The following is a 27,295-nucleotide window of genomic DNA, read 5'->3' as shown; positions in this document are numbered from 1 at the left end:
TTCATAACTTTCTGAAACAGATGAGAATAGCCTGGTCTGGGAAATCAGAAAACTATCTTTGTGATTGTGGTATTTCTATAACATTTAAAAATTAATGTTCATTACCGAAGTGAAAGGGAAACTTTGGAAGGTGGGGAGATACCTTGGTTGGTAAAGTGATTATAGACATGAGTTAAATTCCCAGATCCCACATTAAAAAAAAAAAAAAAAAAAAACATTTGTGGTGGTGAACACTTGTCATCCAGGGCAACAGGGCAGGGGAGGTAGACACAGGCAAATCCCTGAGTCTCAGAAGCCAGCCAGTCTAGGCTACTTAGTGAGCTAGCATCAAACCATTGAAAGAGCCTCTCTCCAAAAAATGTGGATGGCACCTAAAGGATGACACCCAAGGTTGTCCTCTGAGCTCCACATGCCTACAAACACACACACACACACACACACACACACACACACACACACACACACACACCTTTTCCAGAGTAATAATATGCACAAAGAATACAAAGAAATCATGTGTGTTCTTTTCTAACACTATAAGGAAGTACCATGACCAAGTCAACTTACAAGAGAAAGTGTTTAATTGGGGGCTGGCTTACAGTTTCAGGGGGCTAGTCCATGATCGTCATGGTGGGGAACATGGTAACAGGTAGACAGAAATGATGCTGATCTGCAGGTGGGCAGAAAGAGGGTGACTCAGCCTGTCACAAGCTTTTGAAACCTCAAATCCCAACCCCAGTGACACACCTCCAACAAGGCCATATTTTCTAATCTTTTCCCAAACAGTTTCATTAACTGGTACCAAGCATTCAAACATATGAGCCTATTTAGGGCCATTCTCATTCAAACCAGCACAGCTCCTTACGGATTTATTTTGGGCTTCTAGTCCCAAAGGGAGAAGAATCCCTCACCATCATAACAGGGAACATGGTGGTAGTTAGGCAGGCATGGGCTAAAGCAGGATCTGAGAGCTTACATCTTGATCCACAAACAGGAAATTGCGAGCGCATACTCAAAATGGCAAGAGTCTATTGAAACCTCCAAGTCTGTCCCAGTGTGATGGCTATTCTTGGTTATCAACTTGATTGCATCTGGAATCAAGTATAACCCAAAAGTAGAGAAGACACCTCACTGGTAAGCGATTTCTGCTTAATTTGAAGTGAGAAGATCTACTTCTAATCTGGATGTTTGATGTAGGAAGACATACCTTTAATCTAGATGTTTAATCACGATCTAGTCTGGGCAATGCCTTCTGCCGGAAGCCTGTATAAGGACACGGAAGAAGGAAGTTGTTGCTCTTTGCGTGGTTGCTCTTGTCTTACTAGCAAGTCCATTCCTTCACTGGTATTAGAGCCTACCAGTGTATACTGAAGACCAGCCTTATAGACTGAGTAACTACTGGATTTTTTTTACCTTCCATTCATAACCAGCCATTGTTGGATTAGCTGGATACAGCCTGTGAGTCATCCTAATAAATCCAAATATATAGAGAGAAATAGAAAGAGAGGGAGTCATTCTATAAGCCCTGTTATTTTCGAGTACCCTACCTAATACACCCCAGAGATATACCTCCTCCCACAAAGCCACACCTCCTAATCCCTCCCAAACAGTTCCACCACTGAAGACTAAATATTCAAATATTTTAGCTTATGAGAGGCATTCTCATTCAAGCCAGCACACCATTCATATACACAGGCAAAACACTCATACATGAAGAAAAAGAAGCACTGCTGTCTAGATATTTGCTTGAGCAAAGAGGCAGGGGCTAGAGAGAGTCCTTCTGGTACCATTTACAAAAGAAAGAAAGTGTTACATGGGTAGCTTTTGGCTAAGGATATAAATTGCTTTAGAGTGTAGCCAGGAGGGAAAAGCCACACCAGATAACTGAATGAGAATTTAATATAAGAAGTAATATAAGAAATAAAGGCAGTTGTTGCCCAGACTGACAACCTGACTTCAATTTCAGGAAGCTACATGGTGGAAATAGAGGACTGACTCCTACAAATTGTCCTATGACCTCCATGCACATGTAATTAGTAAATATGTGAGCATGGGGGGGGGAACAGGTGAAGGGGGTAGAAATGTAATTTTTAAATGAATAGCTATGAAGTTGTTAAATAAGAAACTGAACAGGTAAAGGAGACAAGAAAGACAACTAGTTCCATTCTGCTGATCTGGAGATCCAAGAGAAGAGGTTCAAATGACTAACCTGAAAAATTTGGATTAAAAATCTGTCAAGCCTGACTCAGGCATTTATCGAAGATACTACTTTGTCACACCTGGAGGAAGGTTCTGGAAGGGTTGGGCTACATACCTTCAGGAGGATGCATTAACCCACTGGTACTATGAAGTGATGAGGAATTCAGTGATCTTGGAAGAATTCTATAGATTTTGGATAAACTAGTTTCAGAAACAATATGTGTTTGTGTACTAGGGATAGATTTTCAGAAGATGTGCTTGAAGGAAGACCACAGTAAACTGAAGACAGAGAGGAAGAAGTAAATATGTAGCTGAATGGTTTTCTTTGTCTCACCAGTGGACCAGTTTCTCTCCTGCTCTCAGGGTCCCCACAGCCACTTATGAAACAGTACTCTGAGGCTTGACATCAATTACAATTGTTTAGCCAATGGCTCAGACATATTACTGGCTAGCTTTCTCTTATACATTAGCCCATGGGGCTGTGGCTTACCAGTTATTGTTCTGGCATGCTACTCCTTCAGCAGCTGCATGGTGTCTCTCTGACTCCACCTTCCTTCTCTCAGCATCTTTGTTTGGATTTCTCACCTAACTATACTTTGTCTAGCCATTGGTCAAAACAGTTTTATTCATCAACCAATAAAAGCAACACATATTTGCAGCATACAGAAGGACATCCCATATCACAAATGTGTCTTTCTCTTCACTCCCCCTGTTGACAGAGACTAACAGTTGGCAAAGCAGATATTGGGTAACATACAGAACCAGTCCTAGAATCACAGCTGACCATAGAGGGATAAGTTTGAAGTAAAGAAAATACAGGTTTATAACAGTGTGTTGAACCTGGATGCTGTCAAGATGCCCAAGGGGAAACATAGAGCCTTGAGTTCTGGATAAACACTGAATGAAAGTCACAAAGAATAAGAATCAAAAGATGACAAGAAGGAAGAAAGACTGACTAGAGCTGTAAGTTTCTAGATCCTTGGCCAGGTCACATTAAATAAAATCATTTGAGTGGCTGACGCTGTTAAGGAAGACCATATAAAGAGAATTGTGAAGGAGCACATTTCAGACTATAGGAGAGAAACATACAAAGCAGAGCAAGGGCTTGCAGGAAGAATTAGAGCTGGAGGGTAAGGAAATAAATTCAATACTGAAAAGTCAGCAACATTTCCAACTCTTTCTACTGGCTATACACAATAACTTTAAACAGGGATCAGCAAACTACAAGCTGCAGGTCACATTTAACACACCACCTATTTCTGTTAATAAAGTTTATAACTTGCAGGCATGCCTTTCATTTACATATGGTCTGGGTCAACTTGGCCACTATAATCACTCCCTAAGTCAAAACTATTTACTATCTAGTTGCATGAAGAAAAATGTTGCTGTACTCCAGTTTACTACAGTACATCTCCCAGAAATATTTGCATACATTGAGTAAATATTTACATTTACAAATCCAAGTACTTATAGAGCTACAGCCCAATGAGTAAATCCTAGGGCCAGGCCAGAAAGATGGAAGAGAGATCAACATCTTTCTGCATCTTTTGAAAATGTTTCCTGCACTTGGCTGTGAGCTACAGCTTGTAGTTCATGGGCATACCTAGCCTGTTGTTTCTTACTTTATCCCTACTTCAGCTATCTATGCTATGTAACAAACAACTCTAAGTGCAATGGTTTAAAAAATCGCTATTGTCTCAGACCGATACCTTGATCAGACTCAACCAGATGATTCTCAAAACTCCTCGCACCTGGTTCAACCTTATGGTTTGTCTGCGTAGGTCTGACATCTGTGAATGTTCCAAGATAGCTGCCTCACATGCCTGACAGTTGACATTGGGCAGCTGTGACAGTTGCCTGTATGTAGGTCTCCTGTGTGAAATAGGCTTTAAAACAGCATCTAACCGGGTTCCAAGAGAACAATTTAAGAGAAGGGGAGTAAAGCCATTCAATCTTTAAGAGTAACCTTCTTTCTACATCAACTTCTGTCATGTTGTGATGATATATGCAATTACTGGTCTGGACATACATGAATATAAGAATAGATTCCACTACCAAGGAGATGCTGGTGACCATCTCAGAGACAAGACACAACATCAGAGTGGCTCTGTATCCTGGACGGGAAAACATACCTTCAGGCAAGGAGTCAGGCTTCCCAAAATCACAACACAGTGGACCTCACACTGTACACCCCACCAGTGGGTGTCTAAAAAAGACTCACCAGTGAACAGCCAATCTTCCAAAATTAAAAGCCCTGGTAATGATCATGGCTTTCTAAATAGAAGCTCCTGAGAGATCCTTAGGAAGATGTGAATGGGAAAGAACAGGGTGCCAAATTTTTCCCAAGGGCTTTTAATTTGGCTAATGTGACTCTACACGGGATGATGGTATCACTCTCAGACAATTCCAGTAGCAAGTAAGTAATTTCCTTTTACTGCTACAGAGTTAATTTGTGTGTGCAGGAAAAAAAATAATTAAAAAAAACTAATTGTACAAGCTACACTGTGTTCTGAGCTCACTGGAAGTTGATATCAGCATCACCACCTCTGAGATCTGTTATCTGTAATAGAAACAGCTGTTGTACCTAATGAAAACACTTGAAATTTTCATCTGAAGCAGCAGAATTATGGCAGAAGCTGCTCATTCTACACAGTTAAAGGGTCTGTCAAAATACCCATTACTTCACACAGTTTCCTGGGCTCCACGTTGTTATGGGTCTATAAAAAAACTCATCGTGCTGCAATCCGATTCATGAGCACTGACCTCCTGGCTGTGTTTTTGTCTTTTCTGAAGCTCTTCACAAAACAACTGTGCTTTGCTCTCTCTCTCTCACTGGAATTAAAGCACATTCTTCACAGAATTGTAGGATGGCAGTGGTGGTTTGGGCTTGACTCGTGGAGTAGTTCTTTCCAGTAATTAACTCAAGATTAAGATACATCCATGTTGGTTTAGTATGGATACAAAACTGGGCAAGTCACATTTTAAAAATAGCAATAATCTTCTTATGTTGGAATGTCCCATCTACAGTGTGGCTAAGAACATCATACATTGCTCAGTTTGATTTTATAATAATAGTGCCTGAGGAAGAACACTGTTTTAGAACATCCTACTAAAGTCCCACTGACACCTTCCTCATTCGTGTGAACAGCAAAATAGCCACTTGGCTTCCATTCTGTTAGACATTTTCCTAGACAATCAGGAATCATTCATGAAAAATCTGTGCCCTCCCACTATCTGTAGCCTATGGAAGTAGCCAATTGACTACCTAAAAATGTAGAATATGTTATAAGATAAAATGGGGAAGAGGGCATGATAGGAAAATGGAAGGTGCCAGATAAAGAAGAAAATCATGTACATACTAGAGAGAACTCATTTTTAGTAAAGGAAACAGCAAGTGTAAGATGCTAAGGTGGAGTGTGCCCTCCAAGGCTAGCATGATAACTACTGTGTAATTAACAGAGTATCAAGATATGATGTGAAAGAAAACAGAATGATTATATGTACATATACATACATACATACATAATACATACATACTTGAAAGTGACTAGGGTGAGAATAGGTTGAAGGAGCAAAGGAGAGTAAGACACCTTAGTTACTTTCTTGCTGCTGTGATGAGCACCATGACCAACACAACTTACAAAAGAGAGTTTATGGGGTGCTAACAGTTTCAGTGATTGAGTCCATGAGCACCATGGCAGGGAGCAGGGCAGCAAGCAGGCATGGTGCTGGTGCAGTAGCTGAGGGCTTATATCCTTATCCACCAGTAGGAGACAGAGAGGGCTAGACACACCTCCCACAAAAGCACACCTCTTAATCCTTCTCAAACAACTCTACCAACTGGGGACCAAATGGTAGATATATGAGTCTGTGGAGGCCATTCTCATTCAAACCACCATACAAGAAAAGATTATTACAGTGATCCAGGAGGGAAAATGGAAGCCCTGGCCTTAAGCCTAGGTGGGAACAATGTGAGCTTTCATCTTCTACTCAGAAAGGCAAGAGCATTGAAAGAGAGACCACTGCTACAAAAGCAACACAATACCCTGCATTTGTTACTTTCCTTGTAGCTGTGGTTATAGCATGTTAAGTGGTGGGGGTTTCTTTTGGATCACAGTTTGAGGGTACCATCCATCCTGGAGGGGAAGGCATGGCAACAGGAGTGTGAGATGGTTGGTCACATTTTGCCTACAGTCAGGCTGCAGAGAGAGGAACATTGGTCCCACCTGTCTTCTCCCTCAATCCAGGACCCAGGGCCCTGGATTCTCTTCAATTAGTCCTCCGTGGAAAAACACTCCTAGACATACTCAGAGGTGTGTCTCCAAACAGCTATAAATCCAATCAAGTTGAAAATGAAGACTAACCATCACACATTCTGAAATATCAATTTGGAGACAAAAAAAAATTATCACTATTTATGGCAAGAAGCCATTTTCTTTCTCTGAGCCTCAGTTTCCTTAACTGTAGAAGCAGGATATGGGCTAGAAAAGTCTAAATTTTTCCCCAGCTCTGACTAAATAGATCTCTTGAAAGCCAAACCATCAAAATCAAAGAATAAATGTATTTATTGAGTTCTTGTTATGGATAATTCTCCTGTTCATATATCCCAACTCATTTATCTTCACCAGGTTAAAAAAAAAAAGTATAATTCATTAAACAGAGAAATCTAGCAGCTTGCCCAAACTCACATGGCCAGTAAGAAACACAAACCATGCCTTGAACTGACTTTGGGTTCTGAAACTTCTGTGATGGAAGCCCAGGATATATGACACCTGAAGAAGTCCAAATGATAGTAGGCATCCAGTAATGTGTCCCACACTGTGTTTGCATTCTAGTGTGAGGCCAAGTGTAGGGTTAGAGTAGCCTCCAATCAAAGAAGAATCTGGCTGCATGAGTCTAAGTGTCTTCAGGTCTCAGACTCTTTCAATGTGAGCTAAGAAGGCCACCATGAAGCCTTTGGTTTAGTCTACCATCACAATTAACTTTTGGGCTGAGGAGATGGTTCAGTGAGTAAACTTCTTTCTGTACAAGCATGAAGATCAGAGTTCAAATCCCCAGAACCCACATAGTGCTGGGCACTGTGGCACATACCTGTAATTCCAGTGATCCCAAGAAGAGATGGCAGGTGGCAATAGGAAAATACCTGGAAGCTCTCCCGCCTGGCAAACACAGCAATAGCAGCAACAACAACAAAGTATAAGTCAAAGACGGACACTCTCCTCATGTTTGCTACAGCACCTATTTACACATACCAACAGGCCCACTTTAGGCCCAGTATGTCAAGCCAAAGCCACTTTAGGCCTAGTATGTTCAGACTCAGCCGCTTTAGGCCCGCTCCACCTTAGGCCCTGCGCTTTTGTTACTCACCGCTGAATCCTTATGCCCACTGAAGTTAGGTGGCTTCTTTTAAGATTTTATTTTTAATTGTGTATACATATGTGTCTCTGTGTGAGTGTGAATGCTGGTGCCCACAGAGGCCAGACAAGATCATCAGATTCCCCCAGAGCTAGAGCTGTGAGTCATCTGATACAGGCAGTATGTGATCTTAACCATTGGCCCATCTCTCCGGCCCTTCCACGGAGATTTCATGAAAAGGCCTAACTGAAGAAACAGGAGGGCATATGAAAAAAAGCTTGATATTAATTTGGCTCATCTGATTTCTCCTCACTACAAATCCAAGAGTTAAGTAGGTCACAAGGAAAATTTATTCTCCCCATTTATAAAAAGCCTAATGTCTCAATGAGATCAGAATTTAACCTGCTATACCATATTATTTTGTTCTTGTGTCTCTGGATCACTCTGGATCCAGATCTAAATAAAGGCAATAAAATTTTGATATTTTAGAAACAATGAGAGAAGTTTCCTCATAACCCCAGACCTCTGAGCTTACATGAGAAGTAGTTTTAAAGCGGGAAGGGCACTTTAAAATTCATCAATGAATTCAGCAAACACAGTGCATGACTGTCCTCCAAATATCCCTATGAAGGTACTCAAAATGATTAGCATTTCTACTCCTTCACTTTCACACCACCCCCATTGTCATCACACACAAATGGCGTTCATAGGTTTACTCCTTGGGCCTTTGAAGATGAACACGGGATAGGTAATGTGACCCAGCAATTCAGTTCTGTTGCAGACTTGGCATAGGCAGAGCACAGGAGGGCGAACATAGATTGAGTGTTGGGGCAGGGGCAATTGGTTGAGAAGGAAAAACGAGCAAGCTGCAGCTTTTTATTTACGTTGCGTATCAGCATTCAGCCCTGAATCCTTCCGGAGGCTCCTCTGGGAGATTTCACCCACGCAGCGCCATCACTCATCGGCCAGTCAGCAGGGCTGACTAATGCACGTTGCGTTAGGAGTTTTGTGAATGTTCTTGTCTTTTCCAAGACTCAGCAGTGGTGCCGTTCATTTACAAAGTAGTTTGTCCTGCAATCAGACTTTCCCTGCGTGTCTTGTTCTTTTAAGAGTCTCCACAGATTTATTGCAATTTGACTGTGAATCTTGCAACTTCTAGTTATGGCTCCCCTCATTAGCATATCCCCATCTTCCTTTATAGTGTGAGCTCTGAGCACTGCTAAGCAGTTCTGTCCATACTTTCAGGCAGGTCGTGGGGGAACCTGAATGCCCTTGTCAGTAGCTATGCTGGGAAGGGAAGGGACTACTCCAGGTACAAACGGGAAGAGACAGGACCAAAAACCTGCAGGGATTACTAAAATTTGAAATCAACAGATTCTATGTGTACATGTTTCCAGGCCAGGCCTCCAGGGAAGGCATTTCCCCAAAGCCCTATAGAAGCTGAACTTTTGAACAGTGACACCACAACTATACCGTGGAGTAGGGAAAGCCAGGAGCCTTGGTTCTTGCCAGATTGCCATCACAGAGCAGAGCTTCAGACTCAGTGAAATCTGGCTATCATTGAGGCCAACATCTTCTCTCCTTGTCTGAAGGGTCAAGGTGTAGAATTAGTTTGTTGCACTGGTAAACTTTCCACTTTCCATGACCCTGACAAAACATAGGAGCTTTGTTTGGACTCATGATTTCAGAGATTTAGCCCATGGATGCTTGGCTCAGGTACATTGGCCATAGGGCGATGCAGTTGATCATGGTAGCAACACAGCAGAGGATACCTGTTCACCTGGTGGTAGCTGGAAAAAGAAGAGCGAGTCAGGAAAGACAGGAAGGGATTAGGGTTCCAATACCCTTTCAAGGTTACACTCCCAAAGACCTAACTCCTACACACTGTGCCCTACCGGCTAGAGATTTTCCACTCTATGTAACAGCACTAGAGACCAAACCTTTAGCACTTGAGGCTGTGAGAAATGGTCAAGATTCAAACGATAGCATTTTCTGACATTGTCACTGGCAGTTATTTCTTTTCTTTTCTTTTTTTTTTTTTTTTTTTTTTTTTCTGGAAAAGGGAAAAACAGTTTATTTCAATGGAGTATCATTGAACCACACTACAGGGCAGGGCCCTGTAACGTGTACGGGTTTTTTCGCCCGCCGCCTGGTCTTGTCCCGCCACTAAGCCAGCCCCAAATAACACATAGAGACTCTGTATTTGATATAATACTGTTGGCCCGGTTACTTGTTTCTTATCGGCTAGCTCTGTCTTTAATTATTAACCCATTTTTGCTGATCTATGTATTTTCACATGGCCTTCTCTTACCGGGGAGGCGGCTGGCGTCCAGCTCTCTCCAGACTCTCCATCTTGACTCCTCCTTACTACTTCCTATTTCCTCCTTGTCTCCTAGTCCCTCCTATCTTCCTTTCCTATTGGCCAACAGTGCTTTATTATTAACCAGTATGACAAACATATATACATAATGGCATCTCCCATCAGGGCCCATATATATATATCCAAGTCCATTTAAATGAAAACAAACAGCTATAGACAATATTTGAGAATTTGGGTGTTGTTCTTTCCAAACTACTTCCTGCTGGTAAGGGGCGCTGTCATGGGGGATTCTAAGAAGTTCTTTCTTTCTACCAGTGCTTGGCTTTGCCTCCAAAATTGGGAAGCTCTCTTATATCCTTGGTTGGCTAAAGACAGTGTCTTCTAAAACTCTGATTATTATTTGACAGGATATTTTTGCAGTAGAAACCTGATCCTCGGGTGACCCTCATCTAAGGAGCACATACCCAGGAACTTGGTCATTTCTAAACAGAATTTTAGGTGACAACACAGCTAGCCTGCTGTCATTCCAGTAGACCTAGCAAATACCATTATCCAACTGATTATCTTAGACTGAAGTGTTGCTTTGGTTAACTATCATAATCAGTCAGAACAGGCTTGCAAAATTTGTTGTAGAAAATAAAGCTAATACTGATGATGATCAATATTACCAGTGGATAGTATCCATCTCAGGACATGCCATACACTTGATTGTATTATAGCACCCAACGACGGCAACAGCCCTGTGACATAGCTGTGACTGTGTTTCTGGAAGGATGAGGAAAAGAGCACTGTAGAGTTAATTAACCAAGAAATAATCCCAAGACTGTACTGCATGGTGTGATTAGGAATCAGACTTATGTCAAAAGTCCTTCAAGTCCTAATCTCCAGCTGAAACAGTTATGTTAAAAACAAACACAGCTGCCAAAGATAGCACAAAGGGTGTGGCCTACTCCAGGCTCTGACTCTGTAGCAGCCAATGAGACCAGTTTTGAGTCTTCCTTTTGCCTGAGTAGAAGGTAAGGCAATTGTGATGAAAGGCTGTTGTGTGCATCCTCCATCCATCTCTAGATCACGGCTTGTTGCCCCCTTGAAAGTTTACCCACACTGGTCTTCAGAAGCTGCCTGGCCTATCCAGAACCCCACCACCCATAAGTCTTCTATGACTGCCCTGTTGTTACTGTCTCTCTTCATGAACCCTCCCTTTGTAAACATACTGTACTTAAGGTTGTTTTTGTAGTTTACTAGTTTCCCTTTCCCTGAAACTTCAGGAATTTGAGAGCATGACCTGAGAGTCTAAAACTTCTTGTGTGAACTGACTGTAGTTCGGAGGTCTGCTGTCTGGTGAGTCATCTGAATTACCATCCTAAGATGCCTGGGGATTTCGAAGGCAACAAAATTTCATAAGCACATATTGTTGCAACCTCTCTAAACATCACCATCCTGACACAAAAGTCCTTGGGTCTGTCCATGAACCATCACATTGTTTATCTCCTTCACATTCTGAACTCTCTCTCTCCCTGCCTGATTCACTCACAAGCTAATACAAAGATGTAACTAAACAAAAATTGGAAGTCCTCATTTTACTCTAACTCTATTGTTTTCATCTTTGCAAAAGTTTTTCAAAGTGTCTCTTTTCAAACTTCATTGTAATATTGAAAAGCAAGCAGTAGAGGAGAGGGTATGTCTGTCTATTGCATTTTGAACTAAAGAGTACTGGTTAAGTAGTCTTGTTGCATGTATTTTATAAAGTAAGGTTTGCCATTCTTTATAATTCTTGTAGATAACAGGACAGGCTGGATAGATGGCTCGGCAGTTAAGAACACTTGCTGTTCTTCCAGAAGGACCAAGTTCAGTTTTAGGCACCCAAATCAAGTGACTCCAGCCCCATGGGATCTGACATCTCCTACCTCCACAGGCACCTGCACTTACATGCACATGCTCACAGGCAAACATATGATGGGAGATGTCATTCTGAAATATGTTTCTCTTATTGGTTAATGAATAAAGCACTGTTGGCCAATAGGAAAGCAAGATAGGCGGGACTAGGAGACAAGGAGGGTTCCAGAAGGAGTAAGGAGGAGATTAAAGATGGAGAACTGAGAGAGAAGAATGACGGAGCCTCTCACCAGTAAGATGAGAACACGTGGAAATACTTAGATTAACAGAAATGGGTTAATATTTAAAACAGAGCTAGCTGATAAGAAATGCTAGTAACAGGCTAACAGCATCTAATACAGCATCTTTGGGGCTGGTGTGTGTGGCTGTGGGGTCAGGCCAGCAGGGAAAACTTGCTCCTAACAAACATATCTATTTAAATTAAAATAATGAAAATCTTTAAAAAAAAAAAAAAAGGGGGGGGGGGAGGTAGTAACAATTGCTCGTGTCACTAATAAACCATAGGATGTACCCCATACTGCTTAAAAACCGGGATTGATGGAGAGTTAAGCAAATGTGACCTGCAGGCCCTTTACTCTTGTGCAGTACACTAATCACCTTTTGGAGAAGGGCAAAAACAGAAGTGGCTTTGCATCTGAGGAAAATAAGGATCATTTACCATCCCAACTATGACTCTTCTTACAGCAGTGTATGTAGAAGTGGGATGAAAGATGTACACTGAAGCACATATCACTCAATATTCGCAAGTACCTCTGTATCCCTTCCTCAGCATCATCACAATTGTATGCAACCTGTACTGTACTCTTAAAATGGTTTTCTTCTGGGGCAGGCTCTAGAGGGCCAGTAAATGTCTAATGAGAAAATTATTGAAGCTTTATGTGGAGGAAATCTTAATCTAGCGATATGGTGAAGTGGGGCCCATCTCTTCTGGAGTTGAAGGGAATTCAGTAGGCTTTCTGCTGTCCAGATCTCCTCCTCCAGGATCATAGCTACCTGTACACCACCATATCCTACCATGAAGATGATGGAGCTTCTGGGACCTGAGGGAGTCTAATGTTGTGTCAACAGTGACTCAGACTTAAATAAAAGTGAGCAAAACCCAAAACTGTGTGCAAAGAAATAAAAACAAGTCCCCCAAATTTGAAAAAATATATAAAATTTTAAATTAAAGAAATTAAGGGCTGAACTCCTGGAATCCAGTTGCAGAGAGGGAGGAGTGATAAGAAAATGGGTCAAGACCAGGCTACAGAAACCTACACAGACAGCTGACCTCAACAAGGGGGAGGTCATGGATCCCCCCAACTGGTAGCTGGGAAAACAGCATTGGAACGACTCATACCCCCTGAACATGGGTCTCAGTTAGAAGGCCTGGGCAGTCTAAGGGACCTCTGCCAGTGGAACCAGGATGTATCCCTGGTGCACGAAAGGACTTTGGAAGCACATTCCCCATGGAGGGTTACTCCCTTAACCTAGATGCAGGAGGGAGGGCCTAGTCCCTACTCCAAATCACTTGACAGATTTTGATAATCCCTCCTGGAAGACACCACCCTCCCTGTGGAGTGGGGGGGGGTGGAATGCGATGGGAGGGAGGTCAGGGGGCATGGGAGGGAGGGAGAGGGAATTGGGATTGATATGTAAAATAAGAAAAAATTACATATATATAATCAATTTTTTTTAAAAAAAAAAAAAAGGAAGTTAAAGGCTGAAGATAGAGTTAAAGGCTTAATCAGAGTGCTTGCCGGGAATGCACAAAGCCCTTCATTCCCCAGATTGGAATAAAAGAGAAGGTGAAAGAGGAGGAGGAGAAGGTGCTGGAGGGGGAAGAATAGGAACATGCATAAACAGGAAACATTAAACCCAAGAGAATGCAGTATGGAATTCTGGGAGTTAATAGCCTGCAGTTCCCTCTACTCCTTCACATTTGTGGCAGAACCAAAGAGGAAGAGACCTCAGTTGAACTTTCTCCCCACCCACTGAGGTATCTATTGATGTGCCAATTACAGTCCTTATGAGGCTGAGGGCCTCACAGTGACAGAAGAAGTCAACTTGAGTGCATCATCACAGTCAGACCCTGAGTTGCCTAAGTAGCACAGTTGGAGCAAACATACAATCATGGTTGTAAGATCTGGTTTCTGGTTTTGCCTGACATATTGAGAAATGCACCCATGCTAGATAAGGCAGGGGACTCTGTAGGGAAAGCTGCTCTCCTGAAAGCCCAGAGGCACAAGAACAAAAGGACGTGGCATGGGGTGTAGAAGCATCTTCCAGAGGCTAAGGTATTTTTCCTGGTTAAGACCAACATTTTCTTTTAGGTTATTTGAGCTGTGGGATGGGTGGTTATATATTTGTCCTAAATTTTCTTTTAATATTTCTCTTTGCATCTGAAAAACTGAGAAACTAAATCAATCTGGAGTGTTTTTGGTTAAGTTTTTTCTTAGTTGCTTTAAGTATACACATACTTTTATATACATGCACGTGCACACACACATTTGTCATTTTAAATTTTGATTAAAATACCTGTTTGTTTTAAGATCTTTTTATCTTCCCCAACTTACAATATACTCATCTTAAGCACTTCTTTCAATACAACTAGAACCATGTTACAATGTTATTATTTTTACTTCAACCATTAAACACAAAAATGGAAAGAAAGTTTATTGTCTTTAATCATAGTTTTGCTTCAATTTTATTATCTCTTTTCCATTCAGAGAATTCTTTCAGACATTCTTTTAGGGTAATCTTTGGTTGACAAATTCTATGAGTTCTTCATCTGAATATTTTCTGTCTCATTCCTGAGAGTTATTCTACTGGGTATTGCTCTGTGGCTGGAAAATATTTTCCTTTTAATAGCTGAGAAGTAGTATACCACTTACTTCTGACTTCTCAATTTTCTTATGGAAAAGCTGCTGCTAGCTGAACTTTTTTTTTCTCTCTATCTCTCTCTCTCTCAGCTGTAATGTACCATCCCTCTAAAGCAGTTGTTCTCAACCTATGGGTTTCGACCCCTTAGAGATATCTCTTATCAGATAGCCTGCATATCAGATATTTTACATTAATAACAGTAGCAAAATCACAGCTATGAAGTGGCAAAGAAAACAATTTTATGGTTGGGGAGTCACCACAACGTAAGAAACTATATATCAAAAGGTCGCAATATTAGGAAGGTCGAAAACCACTGTTGTAAATCTTGTTGTTTTTAGTTTTCAGGAGTTTGACAATGACATATCATGGTTTAAATGTGGAATTTAAATGCTTACAGGGAGAGAAAACAAATTCAAAACCAAAGGAAAATAAAATAAAAAGACATGTGTGATGGCGAATTGTAGGTCCTTGAGCACCCGAAAGTACATGGCTCTGTGTCCTGGGAGGGCAGAGCCACCATCCTCTCCTCTCCTTTCACCATTCTCTTCACATCCCTTTCACTCCTGTGAGAGATTTGCCTGCTTGGGTTCTTATTTGGGGCTGGAATGCCCACCTCGAATATGGACAACACATTCCAATGATGTTGAGGGATATACAAGGGGGAAGGTTTGGCTTCTTGTGTTACTGCTTTTGTGTCTCACCAGACAAATACATTTTCCTTGTTGGTGAGTTCATCTCTCCGTTGCTGCCATTGCAGCTATCACTACATGCTATGGCTGCCTTCAAAAATCAGAATCCAGCCTCTTCTGGTTATCTATGTAGGCTTAAGATTAGGGCTCTTGCGAACTAGGATACAAGGTGTATTCTAATAGATTCATATAAAGTTCCTCACAGAACTGGGAAGGAACAAGTCCCCCAGAGCTCAGGTGAAGTGGGGGAGGACAGCAAATGGAGAGAGAAGTAGGAGAAAATGAGGGGGAGGAAAGGAAAACCTGTGCAACCAGGAAGATTGAGCCTGGTTAGGAATAGAAGATAGGAAAGAGAGAGAGAGAGACAGAGACAGAGACAGAGAGAGAGAACATAAAAGAGGGAGCCAATATTGGTTTGAAGATAAAATTGAACACAAAGAAAGGTCAAGAGAACTACAAGGCTGCTCCCAACTAACAATCTCAGCTTCCGTGGAAAGGCTACCATAAATGCCCTTCCCGGAGAGTGAGATCAACAACTAACTTCTCCATGGAGCCCTCAACTAATGCCTGTTGGAAACAGAAGCAAACACCCATACATAAACACTGAGTCGAAGTAGAACTCAGATGCAGATGGAGAGGACAAGACCACACTGCAGAAGCACATAGAGACAGCTTACCTGAACAAGGAGGAACTAACGGCCACTAGACTGATAGCTGGGAAGCCAGCATGGGACTGACTCAGGCCCCCCTGAATATGGGTCTCAGCCAGAAGGACTGAGCAGTCTAAGGGACCTCAGACAGTGGAGGCAGGATGTATCCCTGGTGCACAAAAGGACTTTGCAAACATATCCCCCATGGAGGGATAACTGCCTTAATCTAGAGACAGGAAAGAAGCCCTAGTCCCTACTTCACATGACCTGTCAGACTTACATGACCCCAACTGGATGGCATTCCCCTAAACATGGAATTGGGGTGGGGGGATGGGAGGGGAGGGTGTTTAGAGTGCATGTGAGAGGGCAGAGAGGGTAAAAGGGAGGGAAGGAGGGAGGGAGGGCTGGATGGGAGGGAGGGAGGGGGAACTGGGATCGACATGTAAAACAATAAATTAAATTAAAAAAAATGCTTTGACTCCAAAATTTAAGTTGAAGGACCAGTTACTGGGGAAAAGGATTTCTATTTTTGTTTCCACAGAAAATGAAAAGATGTGGATTCCTTCCAGACTAATGTGGTTTGATCACACCAGACCACCTGAAACAGAGTACAAGCTAATCCTACATTCAAAACAGCTGGACAAAACAGCCCTACAGACTACAGCCAGGATATCTGAATCTTCTTCAAATCCCCCCAAGACAACGCCCCTTACCAGCAGGAAGTAGCTTGGAAAGAACGATGCCCAAATTCCCAAATATTGTGTATAAATGTTTGTTTTCATTTAATTAGACTTTGTTATATATAATTAAGTAAAAAAAAGAAATCCTAATTTAAAAAAAAATAAAATATTGCTAATTTGAAAAAAAATAAACTAACTAGGATCATTCCTGAAAAAAAAAAAAAAAAAAAGATTAGGGCTCTTGGGAGTCCTCAGGCCCTACTGCCTTGAGGACTGAATAGCTACCGGATCCTCAGCCTCCCCCTCCCCCGTGTGAAACAACTACTGCTGGACTGCTCAGATGACAGTGTGTAAGCCAATGTAATAAATGTCTGTTATTTATTCTCTCAGTTGTTCCTCTACAGAACGCTGCTAATACAGTTCAGCTCTGACATATCAATAACTATATTAATTTAAATGGCATAAAAGCACCAATTAAAAGTCAGATATTGACAATAAAATATGTCCCAACCATATGATGGACTAGTTGGATCTAGAAAGTTCACCAACAGTTCATATGATCCCTAGCCTGGTTATTCTTGGAAAATAATGGGATCTTTCTTGGGGGGTTGTTTTTAATATGGGGTCTCACTACATAGCTCTGTCTGGCCTGCAACTTGCTATTATATAGACCAGGCTGGCCTTGAACTCACAGAAATTTACCTGCCTGTGCTAACACATAATGGGGTACTAGGAGGTCTGGTCATTCAGAATATAACCTTGAGTGAGATATTGGGTTCCTAGCCCCTTCCTCCTCTGGTTTTATACCTTAGCAATGAAATGCTATCTCACCACAGGCTCTAAACATGTCAGCAACTCTCATAGAAATTGCCTAACACTGTAGTCTAAAAACTCATATCCTATACAGAACAGGCAACTAATCAAAAAATGGAGACAACTACATACCACAAACATTAGAAAGAGGAGGGAAGGTGAGAGGGGCTGGGAATAGTGGGCACATCTGTAATCCTAGCACTCCAGAAGCATCATGAGTTTGATGCCAGCCTGAGCTGTGTAGCGAGGCCAGCCATATAAAAACAACAACAAAGATAATAATATATAAAAAATAAGTGGTTGCTACTATCTGACAGAAATGGTCAAATGCTTGTTTTGTCAACAAAGAAATCATAAGCACACATGTGCTAATAACCAGACCACACAGATATAAGCAGCAATGCTGACAGTAAGGCAGAGAAGATAGGCATAACCACAGTCACACTTGGGAAATTCATGTTTTCACAACTAAGCAAATGTAAAATCAGCTAGGATATGGAATGACTCAACACCACCATAAAACAACAGGATCTAACCATTAGTATTTATAGACTTATCCACCCACCAAGATAAAAGTACCCATCCTTTTCAACAGCCCATGGAACATGTACCAAAATATTAAGTCACAAAATATTAAGAACTGATATCACAAAGGATGTGTTTTCTCTCTGTAGTGGATTCAAGCTGGGAGATCAACCACAAGGAAATAATGAGAAAATCCCCAAATGCTCCAATAGTCTATGCATGAAAAATTAAGTCCTAAAGAAAATAGATAGAAATAGTACATTTGACTGAATATGAATGAAAATACAAGAGATCAAAATTCATGGGATGCAGCTAAAACAGCACCAAGAGAAAATTTTGAAATGCCAAATGCATGCATCAGAAGAGGGAAACTTGCAAATCAATTGAAGATTCATCTGAAAACAAGGCAAAATAAACACAAAGCAAGCAAAACAAAGAAAATAATAAAGATAAGGTGAAAAAAAATCAATGAAATCGAGAACAGAAAACTAGGAAATCAATACAACCAAAAGCTGGCCTTTGAACAGACCAATAAAGCTTAAATCACTTCATCTGATAGGTTGTCAAATGCCTCTGCCACCTAAGCTGAATTCTGGCCAGTGCCCTCATTAAACCTGTAGAGGAGAAGGAATTGGCAGTGCATGTGGGTCATCCCTCAGAGTGGCTTCTGCTAGTTCAGACTTGTTTCTTTAAAGCACATTGTAAATCTCTGTTCAATGTACTTCACTAGTTCTAAGAAATTACACACCCTAGAAACAGCTAATGTCTGTCAAGCAACAAAAACTCTACCATAATCAAAATAAGAAAGAGAATGATACATCACCAAGCAACAGAGGTCAAACAATTAAATAACCAAATGTTCCCCTTAAAGAACACATATTAAAGGATTGCTGGTATCTGGGACAGGAATTAAAAAGCCTAATCCCAAGTCCTCCCTATCTGGACTATTAATTGTATAACCTTGGAGAAGTTATTCAACCATCTAAGACATGAAGTTCCAATATCTACCCCACTGAATAGCAATTGAATGGACCCAGTATTTGCACTCAATAAATGCATAGTTTGTTGATAAAAGATTTTAATCATTTTGCAAAACTAGCAAAGAAAAATAAGGCACAAGACACCAACACAAAATGAGATAGCAACATAAATGCAGCAAACATTAGAAGAATTATAGGGAATTACTTCAAGTAAATATATATATGCAGGTGAAATGTACCAATTCTAAAGAACTTAGAACCTACCATACCTTACCCGGTACTTTGTGGTGACAAACTCCCTAAAACAAAAACATAGGTCTATCTGGTTTCAGCAAACAGCTATAATAGCTATGTTTCAAAGAGTTAACACCAATTCTATAGTGTTTTGTTTTGTTTCAGAGACAAGAGAAGTAGCCATTTGCCAATTTTTGTAACAAATCTGGCCTTATTCTAACACCAAACCAGAAAAAAAGATGTTCAGGTATTTTCAAACCTAAAAACCAACATCCCTTGGGAATTTAGGTGAAGAAACCCTTAAATTATTAGCAAATAAAATTTGACAAAATATAAAATAATACTGTATTAACTATATTAACTAAATGACATTCTACTTCACAGTTGCAAAGGTGACTAAATATTTGAAAAAAATTATTATGATCCAACACATTAACAGGCTGCAAAAAGAAAATCACATTTTTTTTTTACAGAGGATATGGTTCTTTGGTTACCCATGAGTTCCCCAAGCATCAGGACTGGACCTTAAATCCTCAGAATCCATGTAAACTCTGGGTGGTCATGGCAGCTTGCCTATTACCTAGATAGCTTAGAAAGGTTGATACCAGGCATATCCTGGAGCTCTAGGTCTCAATAAGGTGGAAGGTCAACTGAAGACCATTCCCTACATGAACCTTGGGCTTCTACATACATGTGTATACATATGCTTGCACATTACACATGTGTGCCTCTCTCTCCCTCTTCTCTCTCTCTTTAAAAAAAATCACATGGCATATCAACTGATGCAGAAAAGGCCAAATTAGGTGCCATCCATGAAATAATCTTCAGAAAAATAGAAATTGTCTGAGTTGTTAAAGAACATATGTAAAATTTTTACAGCTAACATTAAACTTCAGAGTGAAAAAAAAATGAATGGTTTCCTCCTAGATCAGGTACAAGGCAATGATGTCAACACTTCCCATTCTAACTAGCACATAGATGGAAATGCCAAACACTTTGGTAAGATGAGAAAGAGAGTGTCCAGGCAAAAAAAAAAAGAAGAAGGAAAGCTGTCCCTGTTTATAAATAACATGACTGTCTGCATAGAGAATCCTTTAGCATGTCACACACATACACTTTTGAAAATAATGTAAGTTCAGTGATGTTTTAAGAGAAGATCCATAAACAAAGTTCATTTGTATCTATACCAGCAGCAATCAGGTAGAGACAGACCATTAGCAATTGCTCAAAGTAGACGTTCTCAGTGAACCTAACAAAACATGTACAGGTCTTACTCACCCAAATCTACAAAGCAGAATGAAAATTTCATAATGAACCCCATCATTTTATAAAATTAGTATGTTACCTTAAAAACTACAAAATAACAATGAAAGGAACCAAAGATCTTAATGAGTAGAGAGCGATTCAGTGCCACTGAATGGAAGACACAAACATAGTATTCACATCCTTAGCCTTTGGACATTATTAATACACATGGTGGATATAATTTCTATTAAAATGTCAACAAGAAGCTTAACTGACACATATAAGATTACAGCAACAAGCCTTGCTAGAGAATAATGGAGGAGGTGTTGGAGACATGGCTCCTCAGTTAAGAGCACTGGCTATTCCTAAAGAAGACCTAAGAAAGTTTGGTACCCAGTACACACATTGGGTGGCTCACAACCCTGTGTCTTGCTTAGGGGGGTTTATTACTGTGAAGAGACACCATAACCACAGCAACTCTTATACAGAAAGCATTTAATTGTGGTGGCTCACAGTTTCAGAAATTCTGTCCCTTACCATCATGATGGGGAGCGTGGTGGCTTGCAGGCAAACGTGGTGCTAGAGAAGATAGTACAACATTTTGCAGGCAATAGAAGGCCAACTAGTTGACGGAGTGGTACCCTGAGCAAAAGAGGCCTCAAAGGCCACCCCCACAGTGACACACTTCCTCCAACAAGGCCACACGCCCTAATAGTGCCACTCCCTTTGGGGCCATTTACTTTCAAACCAACACAACCTGCAACTCCATTTCCAGGGGGATCTGATACCCTCTGGCCTCCAGGGCTGCCTCCATGTAAGTACACATACACTCATACAGACATACACATATGAATTCATAAATAATGAAGCAAATATTTTAAAGGAATAAAAGGAAATCATTCTTTGCAATTTAAAAATATTTCAGCCTCTTTTATAGAAGTACAGAGTTAATTCAATGAACAGAAGATAATATGTTCAGCCAATGGAATGGAAGCATGTAGCATCCATGGATGGGAGAAGCCCAACAGCATCACTGCTATAAGCATTAACTAATAGTGGGCCATATACATCATTGGAAATGTGAAGCTATATAATTCTTAGGGAAAACAAATAGTGAAAATCTTTGGGATCTTGATCTGTGCAACAATCTCCTCAACTTGATACCAAGTAATGATCATAATCTAGTCTACAAATTATACTTCATCAAAATTAAAAACCTTTTATTTTCCCCTATGAGAGGTTTCTTAAATAAATGAAAAAGACAAGTTCAAAATAAGAAAAAATATTTTGAGGCCACATATCTAAGAATATAATCACACACACACACACACACACACACACATATAAACTGGGCAATGTGGCATATGCCTGTAATCACAACTCTCAAAAGGCCAAGGCAGGAGGATTGTGAGTTCAAGGCAAGCTTGGGTTATAGTGAGACATTGAATAAAAAATAAATTAATTACGTGATTATATAAAAGTTCTCAAAATTCACCTATAGATAAAATGGAGATTAATAGCATGAAAAACAAAACCTCATGTCACTACATACTTAGCAAAATAACCAAAATAAAAAATACTAGCAACATTTCATCCCAGCAAGGATGACAAGGACTGACAATAGAGACTTGCTCATGGAAAGGAAAAATGGTGCAGCCAGTTAGAATAGAAGATGACCATTCAATTAAAAAAAAGTAATGCTCATTTACCTCATGTACATACTTCCCGTCCTACATGTTATGCATCTCATGGCATCTCCTCTGACTCCGCCTTTCTTCTTCCCAGCATTCTCCTAATCTGGCTCTCCTGCCTAATCTCTTCCTGCCCATCTGTAATCCAATCAGCTCTTTATTAACCAGTGAGCCTTGGGACTGTACATAAATTAATCAAAATGGATTAACTTAAATTATAAGAGCTAGTTAAAAACAAGCCTAAGCTATTGGTCAATCATTTATAATAAAAAAATGTAATGCACTAAAGGGAGAGAGGATAAAGGGAAAGAGTAAGGGTAAACATAATTAAAGCATACATTGCATTTTTAAAAATATAGTGATAAATCCATTATTTTGTGTAATTAATATAATTTAATGTGATAAAATAAATATAAAGCTACCACATGACCTGGTAATTATTCTTCTGGGCATTTATCCCAGAGAAATGAAGACTTACAGTTATACAAAAACAGGTGTGAAATGTTCATGCCAAGTTAATTCAGAGTAGCCCCAACATTTGAATGATCTAGCTATCCTTCATAGGGTAAATGGCCCACACAATTGTTTATCTAGACCATGTGACTATGCCCATCAGTAAGAAGAAACAAACAGATATGTTCATCAGAATAAACCTCCAAAAGAGAATAGAATCAGGTCCATTTAGACAATCTCCTCTCAATGACAGAACTGACTAGTAGCTGACAGGTTAAAGAAGGGAACAGAGAGAGAAAAATGGGGTAGATATTCAAAACTTTGTGAAATCTGTGTGTTGCGTGTATGTATCAATGTCAGTACACTGACTATTGTGTCTGTTATAGTTCAAAATATTAATTACCCTTGTGAGACCTAGGAACAAAAGAACACAGCTTCTTCCTGTGGTACTTCTTACCGGTGAATTCAAATCTACAATTATCTTACAATGAAAGGGTTGATAACATATGCTCAGCTTTTTTGTGCATGCTTGTACTCCCAGCAGTCAGAAAACAGAGGCAGAATGATGCTGCAAGATCCCATAGCAAGTTTGAAGTCAGCCAGGGTGACATAGTAAGACTCTGTTCAAAAAAATAGTAGTAATGATAAAATACATTCAATCATCAAATGAATTTCACACTTAAACTCTAAAAGATGAATTACTAAAAAAAAATATGATGGACTTTTAATCTGTTTATTCACTAAAAGTGAATGTCTCAATGACATATGACAGAAATCTGTTTGTTACCTTCCCTGGGGCTGAAAGTTATAAAGTCAAAGCACTAGCACATTTTGTGTATAGCAAAGGTCATATTTCTCTTCCATAAAGTGAGTCATGTAAGTATATGTGTGACTGTGTGTGTTGTGTGTATGTGTGTGTGTGTGTGTGTGTGTGTCTGTGTGTGTGTGTGTGTGTGTGTGTGTGTGGTGTGGTATGTTTGTGAGTATGTGTCTATGTGTGTGTATGTTTGTGTGTGTCTGTGTGTGTGTGTGTGTGTGTGTGTTTGCAGTGTGGTATGTGTGTGTGTCTGTGTGTGTGTGTGTGTGTCTGTGTTTGCAGTGTGGTATGTGTGTGTGTCTGTGTGTGTGTGTGTCTGTGTGTGTGTGTGTGTGTGTGTGTGTGTCTGTGTGTGTGTGTGTGTTCATATGAAAGAAGGGACAAGCAAGTTCCTTTGGGCTTTGTTTTTAAGAGCAGTCATTCACAAGGACCCTACTTCTGTGATCCAATCATTTTTCCCAAACCCCCATCTTCTTTATTTTTTAAGCTTTATTTTTAATTATGTACACAGGGAGCTACATGCATGTACCTACAGAGTCCAAAAGAGGGTGCTGGATCCTCTGGAGCTGGAGTCACAAGAGGCTGTGAGATGCGTGGTGCGAGTGCTAGGAACCAAATTCCGGTCTTCTGCAAGAGCAGTAAGCGCTCTTAACCACCAAGCCATCTCTCCAGCCTGTGGCCACCACCCACCTTTACTATGACCTTAAGAAGGTTTTCAGTGGAAAATGTTCAGGAGATGCCCAGATCCAAACTATAGCATATGTGTCCATGGACAAAGTGATAGTAACTTTTAATAAAAGGATTTTTTTTAGGTCTATACTAGATGAAAAAGTATAGTTACAGTGGGCATTTTTAATCAGTAGTTGGTATGTATTTTGACATGGAATTTTTGTATGTTTGCTAATATTTCTAGACTAGATTCCTGAGATTTACAAGTTGTACAATACAACAAATCCACTAAGTAAGAAAAGAGAAACACAAGGACCTGTCTGGATAGTAGCCAAAAGGTAAAGCAACTGCACAAACAATGCAGTTTCAGAAACTGGCTTATTTTAGAAATTAATTTCAAGCATGTTTGAAAATAATTGTAATTCTAATAAGAATTAAAATTCAAACCATTAAGGATGATAAATATTTAAAAGCATTTGGTCTGGTAATTAAGCTGGAACAGAGCAAAGAAACTCATATAATCCAACCCACTGTGGTGGAGTGAAATATCTGTTTTGCTGAGAGGATTTTTGGCCCAAACTGCTAATCACTGAGAACACATTCTCATTCCATAACCAACACTGCAGTCACGTGCACCTGATATTTATTCACGGAGAGTTTGACTCTGGTTGCTTATTCTATTTATTCTAAAGGCAAAATCTTTTATAGTCCCTTTTCTCCCTTTTGTTCTTCCTTTCTTTTCTAAGATTCCTTTTGCCTCCAATTCCCATTTAGGCATAAGTACTCCTTTGACCCAGATGACCTGAACCTAACAGAAAGCCCAAAGTTATTCAATATCTTCTTTACTTAGATAATTTAACCACTTGTTCATGTTTGAATTAGACTTCATTTTTTTCAATAGGATCTATTGCTTATGTCTGTGCATGTATGGTTATTTGCACATGAGTGCTAGCAGAGACCAGAAGACAACATCAGATCCTCTAGAGCTAGAGGCCCTGATGAGATACATGGCCTAGTATTGTCTAATGAACTCCAGACCTCTGAGAAAACACCAAGCACCCTGAACTGTTGAGTCATCTCTCTAGCCCCTAAGGTAGAGTTCACACTGCCACTAGTGGCAGACCCCTGTGGTTCCCAAGCTGTTAACTAAGCCTGTGCAGGAGATCCAACCAAGTGAAGACTCTTCAGAACTATGGAAAGTGAACTAAGAACATCAAAACCATACTTGAGGAGAGAATTGTAACTAATCTGGGGTCTCTTTTTCTTGCTAGGCCTGCTATAGATCAATGCCACAAACTGAGTGGCTTAAATGAAACAAATGCACAGTTCTGGAGTCTAAGAGTCTGAAATTATCCATTTGAACTTAAGTTTTGTACATGGCGATAGATATAGATCTATCTACAGTCTTCTATAGGTCAGCATCCAGTTATGCCAGCACCATTTGTTGAAGATGCTTTCTTTTTTTCCATTATGAATCAAAGACCTCAACATAAATCCAGCCACACTGAACCTCTTAGAAGAGAAAGTGGGAGGTACCCTTGAACAAATTGGTACAAGAGATCACTTCCTGAACATAATGCCAGTAACATAGACACCAAGATCAATAATCAATAAATGGGACCTCCAGAAATTGAAAAGCTTCTGTAAGGCAAAGGACATAGTCAACAAGAAAAAACTGCAGCCTACAGAATGGGAAAAGATATTCACCAGCCCCTCATATGACAGGGCTGTTTTATAAAATATACAAAGAAGTCAAGAAACTAGTTACCAAAACACCAAATAATCCAATTAAAAAGTGGGGTACAGAACCAAATAGAGAATTCTCAATGGGGAAATCTTAAATGGCTGAAGGACACTTAGGAAATTGCTCAACAACTTTAGCCATCAGGGAGATGCAAATCAAAACACCTCAAAGATACTATCTTACTCCTGTCAAAATGGCTAAAACCAAAAACACCAAAGACAGTTTATGCTGGAGAGGATATAGAGAAAAGGGCACACTCCTGCACTGGTGGTGGGAGTGCAAACTCATACATCCACTTTGGAAATCAGTATGGCAATTCCTCAAGAAAATGGGAATTAGTCTCCCTCAAGATCCAGTAATGCCACTCTTAGGCATGTACTCAAAAGATGCACATTCATACAACAAGGACATCTATTCAACTATGTTCATAGCAGCATTATTTGTAATAGTCAGAACCTGGAAGCAACGTAAATATACCTCAACTGGAGAATGGTTAGAGAAAATATGATACATACACAATGGAGTACTACTCAGCAGAAAACAACAATGGAATCTTAAAATTCACAGGCAAATGTATGGAAATAGAAGAAACCTTCCTGAGTGAGATAACCCAATCACAAAAAGACAAACATGGTATGTACTCACTCATATATGGTTTTTAGACATAGAACAAAGGATCGCCAACCTACAGTGCACACCACCAGAAAAGCTAGGAAACAAGGAGGACCCTAAGAGAGACATACATAGTTCCCTGGAAAAGGGAAAAAGGACAAGATTTCCCAAGCAAATTGGGAGCATGGGAGGAGGGGAGAGAGTTAGGGGGAAGAGGAGGAGAAAGGTAGGCATGAGGGAGCAGGAAGATTGAGTCAAGGAAAGAATAGAGGAGAACAAGAAAAGAGATACCATAATAGAGGCAGCCATTATAGGCTTTAAGAGTAATCTGGCACTAGGGAAATGCCCAGAAATCTACAAGGATGACCCCAGATAACAATCTAAGCAATAGTGGAGAGGCTACCTTCAATGCTTTTCCCCAATAATGAGATTAATGACTATCTTATATGCCATCCTAGAGCCTTCACCTAGTAGCTGATGGAAGCAGGAGCAGACACCTACAGCTAAACACTGAGCCAAACTGTTGGAATCCAGTTGCAGACAGGGAGGAATGATGAGCCAATGGGGTCAAGACCAGGCAGGAAAAACCCACAGAAACATCCAACCTGAACAAAGGGAGCTCATGGACTCCAGTCTGATAGCTAGGAAGCCAGCATAGGACTGACCCAGATTCCCTGAACATGGGTGTTAGTTAGGAGAACTGGGCAGTCTATGGGGCCACTGGTAGTGGATCAGTATTTATCCCAAGTTTACAAATGGACTTTGGGAGCCCATTCCACATAGAGGGTACTCCTTAATCCTAGACACGTGGGGGAGGGCCTAGGCCCTGCTCCAAATGATGTGACAGACTTTAAAGTTCTCCCA

At 40.4% G+C, this 27,295-nt stretch overlaps 1 protein-coding gene across 1 annotated transcript in view; it reads left to right on the top strand.

Annotated features, from left to right (window-relative positions):
• Spata16 (spermatogenesis associated 16) overlaps positions 1–27,295 on the top strand; it is a 265,426-nt gene that overhangs the window by 230,508 nt on the left and 7,623 nt on the right. The gene's annotated exons all lie outside the window — the stretch shown is intronic.

The sequence above is a fragment of the Phodopus roborovskii genome, unplaced genomic scaffold (assembly GCF_943737965.1).
Source record: "Phodopus roborovskii unplaced genomic scaffold, PHOROB, whole genome shotgun sequence".
Classification (NCBI taxonomy): domain Eukaryota; kingdom Metazoa; phylum Chordata; class Mammalia; order Rodentia; family Cricetidae; genus Phodopus; species Phodopus roborovskii.
This window is presented reverse-complemented; position numbering and strand designations above follow the sequence as displayed.